The sequence below is a fragment of the Crinia signifera genome, chromosome 5 (genome assembly GCF_055691185.1).
Source record: "Crinia signifera chromosome 5, ASM5569118v1, whole genome shotgun sequence".
Lineage (NCBI taxonomy): Eukaryota > Metazoa > Chordata > Amphibia > Anura > Myobatrachidae > Crinia > Crinia signifera.
The window spans coordinates 179,381,961-179,394,822 of NC_139221.1; positions in this window are offsets into that span (position 1 = coordinate 179,381,961).

Below are 12,862 nucleotides of genomic sequence, written 5' to 3' on the forward strand. Positions count from 1 at the left end.
TAGCTATGATGTGTAAGCAGGTGCCAGGTTCCCAAGAAAACCAGTTAGTGTAGGACTTGCAGTGAAATGGGGTCCCTTGGCGATGGGCTGCAAGCTTAAATGCATTGATCAATTCATGAACTAAAACCCCATTATTTATTTATTGATTATTTGAATGTTAAGGTGAGTTAGTTTGTTGTAGTGAGTGCTGGGCCCCCTGTGTTTGTATTTACTAGTGTGTGGTCACAGGCCACCGCACCCCACCCTGGGATGTGGGTGCTGTTTGCACCCCATTCCTAGGAATGGCGAGTGTGTTGGTACTTCTGTATCTATATATTTGGGTTGATTTTTAATTAACCTCTGTTACTGTGATCATAGCTTTCTCATGCACCCTTGATAAGCTCATTTACCTGAAACCTGTGACAGCTGCCCCTTTAATACTAATTCAGGTGCTGTGTTTGGGATTGTCTCACCTTATAAAAGCCATGTTACTTGGCAGTTGAGCATTAACCCAGAGAAAAAACACATGTTAATTTTAGCTATGATGTGTAAGCAGGTGCCAGGTTCCCAAGAAAACCAGTTAGTGTAGGACTTGCAGTGAAATGGGGTCCCTTGGCGATGGGCTGCAAGCTTAAATGCATTGATCAATTCATGAACTAAAACCCCATTATTTATTGATTATTTGAATGTTAAGGTGAGTTAGTTTGTTGTAGTGAGTGCTGGGCCCCCTGTGTTTGTATTTACTAGTGTGTGGTCACAGGCCACCGCACCCCACCCTGGGATGTGGGTGCTGTTTGCACCCCATTCCTAGGAATGGCGAGTGTGTTGGTACTTCTGTATCTATATATTTGGGTTGATTTTTAATTAACCTCTGTTACTGTGATCATAGCTTTCTCATGCACCCTTGATAAGCTCATTTACCTGAAACCTGTGACAGCTGCCCCTTTAATACTAATTCAGGTGCTGTGTTTGGGATTGTCTCACCTTATAAAAGCCATGTTACTTGGCAGTTGAGCATTAACCCAGAAAAAACACATGTTCATTTTAGCTATGATGTGTAAGCAGGTTCCAGGTTCCCAAGAAAACCAGTTAGTGTAGGACTTGCAGTGAAATGGGGTCCCTTGGCGATGGGCTGCAAGCTTAAATGCATTGATCAATTCATGAACTAAAACCCCATTATTTATTTATTGATTATTTGAATGTTAAGGTGAGTTAGTTTGTTGTAGTGAGTGCTGGGCCCCCTGTGTTTGTATATATATATATATATATATATATATATATATATATATATATATATATATATATATATATATATATATATATATATATATATATATATACCATGTACAATAAACGGCACTCAAGAGGCAGGGTACATCTGGTTTCAAAGATTTGGTGTATTAAAGCATGACACTCCGCTGAGTGTCATGCTTTAATACACCAAATCTTTGAAACCAGATGTACCCTGCCTCTTGAGTGCCGTTTATTGTACATGGTATACTAGAATCTCCGTCGGGCACCGGGGCCAGTTGGAAAATTTGCTTGGAGTGAGTGCCGGCAGTCTTGTATGGATATATATATATATATATATATATATATATATATATATATATATATATATATTATATATATATATCCAAGGGGTTGGACCGGCACTCAGGACTTGGGTATAGTCCAAATGATGTAGCTTGCCCTGGTGCCAACCAACAGGGCCTTGCAGCCCCTAGTAGATAGATAGACTGGAAATAATGGGCACTCAGGGACTAACAGAGCAGGTGAATGTAGGACAGGTTTATTGCCTAGAGGTCTAAGTTTCGGGGTCTCCCCCGTCGTCAGGACAAAACAACAATTATTATTTTGTCCTGACGATGGGGGAAACCCCAAAACGTAGACCTCTAGGCAATAAACCTGTCCTACGTTCACCTGCTCTGTTAGTCCCTCAGTGCCCATTATTTCCAATCGTTATATATTTTATATATCTATATATATATATGTGTGTGTGTGTGTGTGTGTGTGTGTGTGTGTGTGTGTGTATATATATATATATATATATATATATATATATATATATATATGTATACATTATTATATAATAATTATTATTATTATTTATATACATTTGGTCTATCTATAATACTTTAACTGACCCGGCATATACTGGGTCACCTAAGTGTCCATCTCCGTGCTTTGCTCCGCCCCTCTGGAAACCCCCTTCTGGAAATCCTGCGTTTCCCTTGCTGGCTGGAGACTTCAGATCAGCTGACCACACAACTACTTCCCTATCAGAGATCCATGTGTGCAGGTAAGTGTTTTTTATTTTCTATTATCACCATTTTTTTTAATGTAATCTCCACCTGTAATAAATGTATATAAACCTAAAATGATGGGCAATGGGTGAAAATCAATTAGTTCACATCTGTGTGCTCTCTTTTCATTCAGTACTACCTTAACAAGATGGCAAGTTTACAATTATTAGTTACAGTATTTTAGTCTTTCGAAGTTCATTCAGTTTTTAAGAGCATCATGGATCATCAATTTCAAAAGAATGTGTTGCAAGAATGTTCTTTGTTCTCTGTTATAGGCACGTTCATATGTCCTGGTTATTTCTATAGTACTAGTGGTCACCAATATCCATTTCCAATACCGCACTAACCTGTGTTATTGCTGGGTTAACTCGGGTCGTGGCTCAGTGTAAATGTCAATGAAAAATAACCATGTAGAGTGTCCTAGGAATCTGACCCAGGTAAGGTTGCCAAATAATAATAATAATAATAATAATAATAATAATAATAATAATAGTGATATTTATATAGTGCTTTTCTCCCAATAGGACTCAAAGTGCTGTCTTTACAGCTCGAAATACAAAACAAGCTTAACAGTGGATGTCTGTGAAATGCTTCAGTAAAAAAGTATGTCTTTAGTCTATTTTTAAAGGATTCTACAGTGGGGACTTCTCGCACTGTGCGAGGAAGAGAGTTCCATAGAGTTGGAGCAACAAAGTTGAAAGCTCGCCCTCCAGATGAATTCAGGGAGATTCTGGGTACTGTTAGTAGTCCTTCATCAACGGATCGTAGTATTCGAGTAGGACAGTAAGGAATCAGAAGCTGCTGCAGGTACCTTGGGCCCTGTTCATGTAGGGCCTTGAAAGTGAGTAAGCCAATCTTGAAAACGATTCGCCATTTTACAGGTAGCCAGTGAAGGGCGTAGAGAATGGGAGTTATGTAACTGATTAGTTAATAGATGGCATGATCTGGGTTATGCCTGAAAGCTGCTGACTGGCTGCCTATGCAGAGGTCCTCCACAAAGGAGTGTCTGTGAGTGACATGCAAGGCAGGCACAGGTTTAGTGTAAATGGGGCTGACCCAGAAATATTCTGGGTCCAAGGTGTAGTATAAATGTGGTCTGACCTGGGTGGCAACTGTTTCTAGCAACCAAAGGTAGATCTGAGTTCTTCATGGAAAAGTATAATGGCATCATTCAAATTGACTTTATCAACTGCTATGTCCTCTTTTCTCTTACTCCGATGAACCCTGCTAAACATTTCTGAGTGGTCTCTGCTTTGCCTGCATGAAGACAAAGATTAAAATCTTTAAACCACTAAGTAATTTATATTTCAATAAATATATTTTCATCTTTAAGACCTTTTACTTGTTACTTTACAAAGTCATAGAGTATTCAGTGCAGGGCATCAGGGTGCACCTGAATACATAAACTAGACTATTATACTTCGTATGAGTGGATGCCTCTATTCTAGATGTATTACTTACTGGGGGAATTTACTAAGATCGAATATGGTCGTTAAATGGTGTTCAGCTCATTTACTATCAGTCAAATTCAGCTGAATTGCTATTTTTAAGAATGGCAACTTCAGCCGAATTCGGGTGTAGGAATTGAATACAATATCGATAGAACTCGGCATATATGGCCACAGAGTTCTATCTGATCATCTAATGTACTATAAATCCAGGGCCGGTGCAAGGCACCGGAGCGCCCCAGGCGAGTCGGGGTGGGGGCGCCCCAGTGCCGGGGGGGGGGCGGTGGTGGTGGTACCTGTGTAAAAAACTTGCGGTGCCGGCGTCCCTGCAGTGCTGGAGCGGGCAGGAGTGTCCGTGCCGCGGGGGGTCCCTGCGGCGCTGTCATTATGTATAAAGCTGGTGGCGGCCGGCTGGGTCCCTGCAGTGAATAGAAAATAACTAGCGCTTCTCGCGCCGCCGCGCGCATAGTGATAGTTATTTTCTATTCACTGCAGGGACCCCGCCGGCCGCCGCCAGCTTTATACACAATGACAGCTCCGCAGGGACCCCCGCGGCACGGACACCCCTGTCCGCTCCAGCACTGCAGGGACGCCGGCGCCGCAAGTTTTTTACACAGTTCGCTAACCCTCCATGCTGGGGTTGAGGGGCAAACTGCCGCCCTCCAGGTGCAGGCGCCTTAGGCAAATGCCTAGAGCTGCCTAGTGGTGGCGCCGGCCCTGTATAAATCATACTGCTCATTTCGTCGATGAATTCAGCAGAGAATACAAATGGAAAATACTAATTAATAATTTTCCAGGCATATGTGGCTAAAGCCTGAACGGATCACTCAGATCCAGGCAGGCTTCTCTGTAAAAAGTAGAAAAAAAATAAGCCACTTAAGAAAACAGTATGTCCCCCTACAAGCATAACCAGGGGGGAAGGGGGGGGGGGTTGAGACCAGGGGTCCCACTATATTTTTATTACCAGCACCAGGTTCTTGTCTTAGCACCGGGCACAAACAGCCATCAAGGTAATAGCACAGCTGGGGAACACTTATTATATAAGGTCCTGCAGCCAAAGCATTACCTCTGTGACTGGTAAGCCTAGGCGAGGGTCCCTGGGGCAGCTGTTTGGATCTATATACAGTACATTAAAGGCTAATTACTCTAGGAGGTAAAGTACCGTCACTGACCACTAAAGATCACTTGATGGACCAAATAATTCCTTTGAGCGCTAAAAGATGACATTACAGAAATTGAAAGCAATTTTTGCAGGGACACTGATCTGTCAAACTTGCTGGATATAGAGGGTGGGGGCTGTGAAGACAGATATTTAAGGTAGGACCAGAAAGGGACTGGAGTTGGGGTGGCGAGTTAGTGTGCTAAAAACTGTCACAGCTCAAAGTGAAAGTACATTACAGAAGCCATCATTTTATCAGGCTTTTATCTAGTATACTACAATTTGTTAACACTTGTTCCATCATTCCAAGTATGAAAATCAATGTATTGCATCTTGGATGCTTTTCCTACTCAGTGGTTTGTCTAAGTTTCATTACCATTCTTTCTAATGTTAGTTGATAGGTTGGTAGCTAAAATGTGTGAGAAGCTTGTTCGTTAGGCAGTTATAATAAGGAAACATTAAGCTAAATTTAAGCTATTTAAGTAAGCAGTTGTTTGATATAAATAAATAGGTATTATTTGCAATAAAATAATTTCAGCATATTTAAAAAAATAATGAAAACTGGTCACTTATTCCCGTTTTTGTACATGTGCACATGCTGATACATGTGTATGCGCATGTGCAGTCCCAAACCATCACTCCCCTATGCAAATGTGCAATGGAGCATATGGATTAGTATGACCCTCTATTGGCTTTTCCAACTAGCTCCACTCCCTGCTTAATACTACCCAGTCACCTGTTCTGTTCCATCCTATCCCCTTATTCCTTCTACTCTGTCCCAATTAACACACCCTCTACATCCCACCCTCTGTACCCCAAGGCTATATTAATATCACCAATTCAAAATGGAGCTTAGCATACCAACAATTGGTATGTTAATCCCCCACATTGCTAAGGTGTACCACATCCTCTGGGAAGCCATAACCCGAATGTGTTGGGTGTTGGATTACCTCTGACATCGGATTCCTGACTATTAGATGCCTTATAGTCTGTATCCCAACTTATAGGGGCCATTCTCCTCATGGGCCCTATAGAGGGAGAATAGAACCTGTGGTGAGCGCAGTGAGTCACCAAGCCCACAGCATGTCATGTACAGAAAGCCCGCAAGGGGCTTTGATGCATTCACCCCCTTGTCAGAGTACAAGGTAGTCAGGATTCCAAGCTGATATTCTGACCGTCGGAATCCCAACTGTTGGTTGGCCATACCACACCCATGTAATTTGCTGAACAAAATTCCTTAGGTTGCCTTCCAAACTTTGTCTGGGAACCTTTGATTGCTGGGGAATGGAACATTAATTTATGTGCGGAAATTTAACATCTTGCCCAGTCTCTGGATGTCAAAATCCTACCAATAAGAAATACTATTCAAATAAGCATTATGTTTTTTTTTTTTTTTACATTTTTATTGATATTTTTGAAACTCCCTCTGCGCATACATCAGCCCCATCTGCAGTGCACATGGTTTTGCCCATTTGAGAAAGATTTTACATTTGCAATCAATTCCTAAACTAGCTCCAAGTCCTTGGGACACCAAACATTTCATGTTTTTCTAGGTCAACTGCGGATCTTTACAATGTGAGAGTTGGTAATACACTTGTGGAACTCCTAGTTGACCTGGAAAACAACCTTGGGTTCTGAGAAATTAGTTTGAAAACTACTCGGACATTCTATTTCTTCCTGCATTTAAAAAAATATTAGGCAGCTTAATGTCTCATGGATGAGAATAGCATATAAGGGAAAATGGCATCAGCGATGCATAAGGGTGAAGTCAAGGCATGTGATGGTACAATACAATGGGTATTAGAGAAGGAGGAGAAAAGGGAAAATAAAAGTGCAAGTGTGTACAGAGTAGAGATGTGCAGACTCTGATTCCAGAGATCCGAGCCCCCACGGACGTCATCATTCCGAGCAGCGCTCGGAGATTCCCGCCTGAGTCGGGTCCGTCCGCGTGGTCAGAACATCATCTCCCAGCGCCGGATTTTGCGAGGCTTTAAATAGCGGCTGCTGCGCCCGCCATCTTCACTCCAGTCTAGTAGTGGGTTTGGAGAGGGTGTGTTGGTGCTGCTGCTGGGGCTTAAACTTGAGCTTGACCTTGAACACAATATTTTTTATTCGCTGGGGCTGTCTCTCAGTGCTGCTGTGTAGTCTAACTGTGTACTTGTAGTACTACTGTCTCCTCTGTGCCGTCTACCTCTGGTGTGCTGTGTTGTAATTATTTTATTCGCTGGGGCGGTCTCCCTCAGTGCTGCTATGTACTCTGTTCGCCTCTCTGCTTAGCCACCCTAGCAAGGAGCACAGTCTAAAATCCAAACACAAAACACTTAGGAGGTGTTTTGCCAAAACCCATTAGAACCCAAAAACTCAAGGTAATCAGAACCCAAAACCCGAAAAGTGGCCGGTGCACATCCCTAGTACAGAGTACCTGCCCTGTGTATAAGGCTATGATTGAATTGGGCATTCCTGAGAGATAAAGGTAGTGAACTTACCACTGTACTCTAGTTTCCAGTGGATCTCTCATCATGCAGCTTCCCTTTGGGTGTTCCCCTCTTGTTAGTGCCCTCTCTGTAGTTTTGCCTCTAACAGCCATCATGTTGCTGGGTGTGGTATAGGGTTCCGACAGTCGGCAGTCATTAGCCTGACGTTGGGATCCTGACTGGCCGGACTCAGACAGCATGGCGAGCGCAACAAAGCCCCTTGCGGGCTCGCTGTGCTCGCCACGCTGCGGGCACGGTCGTTCGCTATGCTCGCCACCTATTCTATTCTCCCTCTTTGGGGGTCGTGGACCCCCACGAGGGTGGATAGCCGGTGGCCATCGGGAAACTATCTGTTGGTGTTTTAACAGTCGGGATCCCGACGTTGTGTAAATGACTGTCGGGATCCTGACTGTCGAGACCCCGTTCGTCACACCATGTTGCTGGAGGTCCTACTAATACCAGTCTGTTCTTCTCCAATGGGCATTTTCTGGATCTATCAACAGGTAAAATGTCTATTTGCTTGATTCATGCTTAAAGTAGTACTACCTATTACCAAATGTCACAGTTCATATACTTTAACTTTTGTATGAAATATAGTAAATTTTAATTCAATATACAGTAATCACTAAATACATGGTTTGGGGACTTTTGCTCACAACTGAATTAAATAGCCAGTGTTTTGTATTTTTACAAAACAACATCTATAATGTCATTAAACAAACTGGCTTTCTGCCTATGTTACAGATACCCCTTTCACATCACACCTTGGACCGGTGTAATTGCTCGGTTGCTGACATGTCAACCCCAGGTCGAGGTGAGTGTGAAAGCAACAAAGTTTATAACCCAGGTAGAACAACCCAGCAATTCAACTGGGGTTAGAAGAAGGGTTAAACCCGGGTCTTGGGTTAAACCCAGGTCGAGATCTTGGGTCCGACCCAGCAAAGTGATGTGAAAAGGCTATGAGTCATAACAATTAAAGCAGTATTTTGAATGGGCAGTTTGGAAAATTGGCAGAAGATCAAATTGGTGGCTTTTATTTAATTGGCCAACAAGAATGTTTGAGACCCTGACATTGTGGTTACTTGGTTAAAAAGTCCATGGAATGTCAAATACAATTTGACCATCCTACTCATGGTCAAATTGGTACTTAGGATAACTGATCATGTAGTAGTGTCTAGCTACCTTTATATGACTGCAGTAGAGGTACTTAAGATAACACTGTTTTTTATAATTCTCCAATCACTAAGATGTATCAGAGGGGTTAAGTACAGAGGTGTTAAGAATAGAGTAGTGACCCTTCTTTTCTTAACAATTTTAATTTCATGGTGTCTGTGACCTTATTTAACTTTAACACATAGAGAAGTTGCAGCACTCAGGTAATTTAAAATGCCTCAAGGTAATAGTTAAGCCATAGTTTGGAATTTAGGGGATTATTCTGGTTAACTCATTTTGGCAAATTCCTTCTTAAATGGACAAAACCATGTGCACTGCAGGAGGGCAGATGTAAAATGTGCAGAGATAATTAGATTTGGGTGAGTTATTTTGTTTCTGTGCAGGGAAAATACTGACTGTTTTATTTTTACACTGCAATGTAGATCTCACTTTGAAGTAAAACCCCACCCAAATCTAACTCTCTCTGCACAAGTAACATCTACCCCACCTGCAGTGCACATGGTTTTGTCCATTTGAAAAGGAATTTGCCAGAAGGAGTGAACCAGAATAACACCCTTAATCATACAATTGTACAAACAATTTTATCAAAGCAAAGCAAATGTACAAAGCAAATGTTAGCACTTGTTATATCAAACTGTGCATAAATTAGTCTAAGCAAAATGTTGAGTATATTTCATCACATATAACGGGTTAAATCCTCCTTCTCTTGTGAAGCAGGTAAAGCAAACAACATGTGATATATAATTTGATCTAGAAGCAAAGAGATATATTCACAATATATTCTCCACGTTAGAAAGTAATACAATGTAAACAAGACAATGTAATAATGGTGGGCACTACACCTGGATCTGCATGGATGGCTGATTGCTCACACACACACACACATATCCCAACCATTCAGATATCATGAGTGTATAGAGGCAGGGCCGGTGCAAGGCACCGGCGCGCCCCAGGCGAGTCGGGGTGGGGGCGCCCCGGTGCCGGGGGGAGGGAGGGGGGGGTGGTACCTGTGTAAAAAAATTGCTGCCCCGGCGTCCCTGCAGTGCTGGGGCGGTCAGGGGTGTCCGTGCCGTAGGGGTACCTGCGGCGCCGTCATGTGTATAAAGCTGGCTGCGGCTGGTGGGGTCCCTGTAGTGAATAGCAAATAACTAGCGCTTCCCGCGCCGTCGTGCGCATAGCGATAGTTATTTGCTATTCATTACAGGGACCCTGCCGGCCGCAGCCAGCTTTATACACATGACGTCACCGCAGGTACCCCTACGGCACGGACACCCCTGACCGCCCCAGCACTGCAGGAACGCCGGGGCAGCAATTTTTTTACACAGTTCGCTGGGGGTGAGGGGCGAACTGCCGCCCTCCAGGTGCCGGCGCCCTAGGCAAATGCCTAGAGCTGCCTAGTGGTGGCACCGGCCCTGTATAGAGGGGGTCAATGTGATGTTTAGCACAATTACTGTGTGTTGCATGTTATAAGCAATTGTTAAGGCAAGCTACAGTAAAGCCAGTACTGTATATACAGTAAATGCACATTTGTCACGTTTCAATACAAATAGCAAACATACTATAAACAATGAATATGTTTATGAACAAAATGATATCAACAAAACCAACATATAGGAGGAAGTTGTCAGTAATTAACCCTGTTCATTAGCCCTGTCATGTTTCATTAGAACGATGCTGTATGATACATGGAGCTTGGGGAACAATATTGATACTCCATAAACCTTTGTAAAGCATATTATCAATCACATAGTACCTAGTTCTGTGGTTGCTAATAAGTCAGGAATAAAATAGCTGGACTGATACACTGTACAGTTATTTGTCTTATGCTGGATCAATGTATTGCTTCTATAGGTCAATGTGACCCATGTATAGCATACATGTACACTACATCTCTAGCAGCACATGCTAATGTTATTCTAATTACAGTAGATAAGATATACTGTTATGATTTACATATTTAGCTTTGGTCAACGTGACTCTGAAATGCAACCTCTGTGACATTAATGACATGCATGTTCTCCTAGGACTCATTGGGGAAAAGAAAAAAAACTTAATTGGCTGCCTTTTAAATATCATTTAAAGGGTCTGGTTTCCTCTAGCTCTCCAATGGATAAGGTGTTGTGTCAAAGTCGATTACCTTGCTGGACGACTATCCCTTAAGTTACAAAAAAAATGGAACCATCAGCAGAGGTTTGAGAGGTCGATAAAGCTTTTAGATTTGGAGATGTTTTCCGGGGAGCCATTTCCTGCGGCTAAGAGTTGTTAATGGAGCTTAAGGAATTATCTTATGACTCGGGCTGTGAGAGCAGTTTATTTCTCCGCTGCTGTTCCCTTGTCGGGGCTGAATATGCTGCTGTCAGAGTCGCTTAATGAAAAGTAACGCGTCGCTGATTACAGTTTTATTTGGGCTCTATGTAAAAAGCGCTGTTAATTTAGCATCTTCTCCTCTGTGGATTTGAATTTGCCATGGCTGAGTGATTAAGAGTCTCTCAGTTTCAAAGTCTGCTTCTTACCACCTTCCTCTTTCTTATTCTATATTCAACTCTGAGAATCGAGTGTAATAAGCTGTTATATGCATGCCAGCTCTGCAGTTATATGGGTACTATGCTATGGAGCCCTTCAGAACAGTGTCAGCACCAACATCAGCAGGAGGGGAACTTATTAAAGAAGTCGGGGTCATTTTGCACTTGATTAAATTTGTAGGAATATAAGAATATAGAGAATATATTGTAGGTGTATAGAGAGATATGTAGAGAGAGACAGACAGACAGACAGACAGACAGACAGACAGACACAGAGAGAGAGAGAGATTACATGAACCTATTCAAGTTTTAATTCTAGGCTAGTTGTTATGTGATTCTCATGTTGGAATGTCTGAGTAAGACATCAGCAGTGTATTAATTGAGGAGAGACAAGCTTATGGGCCGTAAGAGATTTTATATAAACCCAGAGCTGTATTTATAAATCAATAAAATCCCACTGGTTTAATATAAGATTTTTTTTTTCTTCAGATCGCCCATGCTATCAGCTATCAGCTCAGCAGGATTATGAGGGTTGGTTAAGAAATATAAGTATAGATACACATACGTTTATTAACATGTACAACTGAATTTATCTGTCAAATAATATTCTAGAGAGCATTCAGCTTGCTTACTGAGGTTAATAAATGGTGTGCTTATTCCCGCACGCTATCGCAGGGGGTTTCAAGTAATCTATGTAGGAACTTTGTATCGCTGCTTAATATTGCTTTTTTTAGATCCTTGGCGTTTTCTTCTTGCGGTTATAATTGAGTAAACCGGTTTGATAATAATGTAAAGAATCATTACCAAGAAAGACTGAGGACAACAGAATTAAACATTGACTCTCATATGCTTCTTGGTGCCTTTTCTATTGTAACTCATTGTAACTTTTCTCTTGTGTGCTCAGCAGTATACAGGGAGAAACATGTTATTTCCGAACATTCTGTGCTGCATATACTGTACAGTGAGAGAGTAAAAAAGATAGCTAGCTAGCTAGCTAGATAGATAGATAGATAGATAGATAGATAGATAGATATTTGACACAGCAGGCCGATTTATTTGATATTTTATGTCTGTATACAGGATTTGGAGGATTAGGAAGCAGAAGGGTTAAACAAGCAGAAATCCAAGTATTTTATAAAGTTTAAAAGTTAACAACAAGGATATCTATCTATCTATCTATCTATCTATCTATCTATCTATCTATCTATCTATCTATCTATCTATCTATCTGCAAAGGCAGCAGGCCTGGCACAAGCGAGTGGCCAAGCTGTGATTGGAGTCTGTGCACTACTGACCAGGTTAGCATTACGATTGTACTTGCCCAAGCAGCCTCCAGCAAGCCCTCTTCTCCCAGGAGAGTACACTTTTTGCTATTACTGTCAAGTACCCTTGACTCTCTTTTTGCCCTTTTATCTATTACAAGAAATTCGAGTTCTCCTGCCCTTTTCACTTGAAGACGTGGCTTTCTGTAAAGCCTCCTCCTGCCACTGAGATCACAAGGTACAGATCCTTTAGAAATTGAGGGGTTTACTGTCAAAATGAAAATTTCACTTCAAATTATCTTGGCTGATGCACGTTTTCCAGGGCCGGGGGCTTCTCCCTCAGCCTTTTGACAGCTAGATCAGCGGAGAGGTTCAGTGATCTCGATAATATCATCCAGGGGAGCGAAAGTCAATACAATGACAGCTTATATGACTGCATACAATCCAATTACAGCTACCTGAACACAAGAGGAAAGAATCTGATCTACTGCTACCAGCTAGATTCTTTAATTGCCAGTCACAGATACATGGAAATAAGT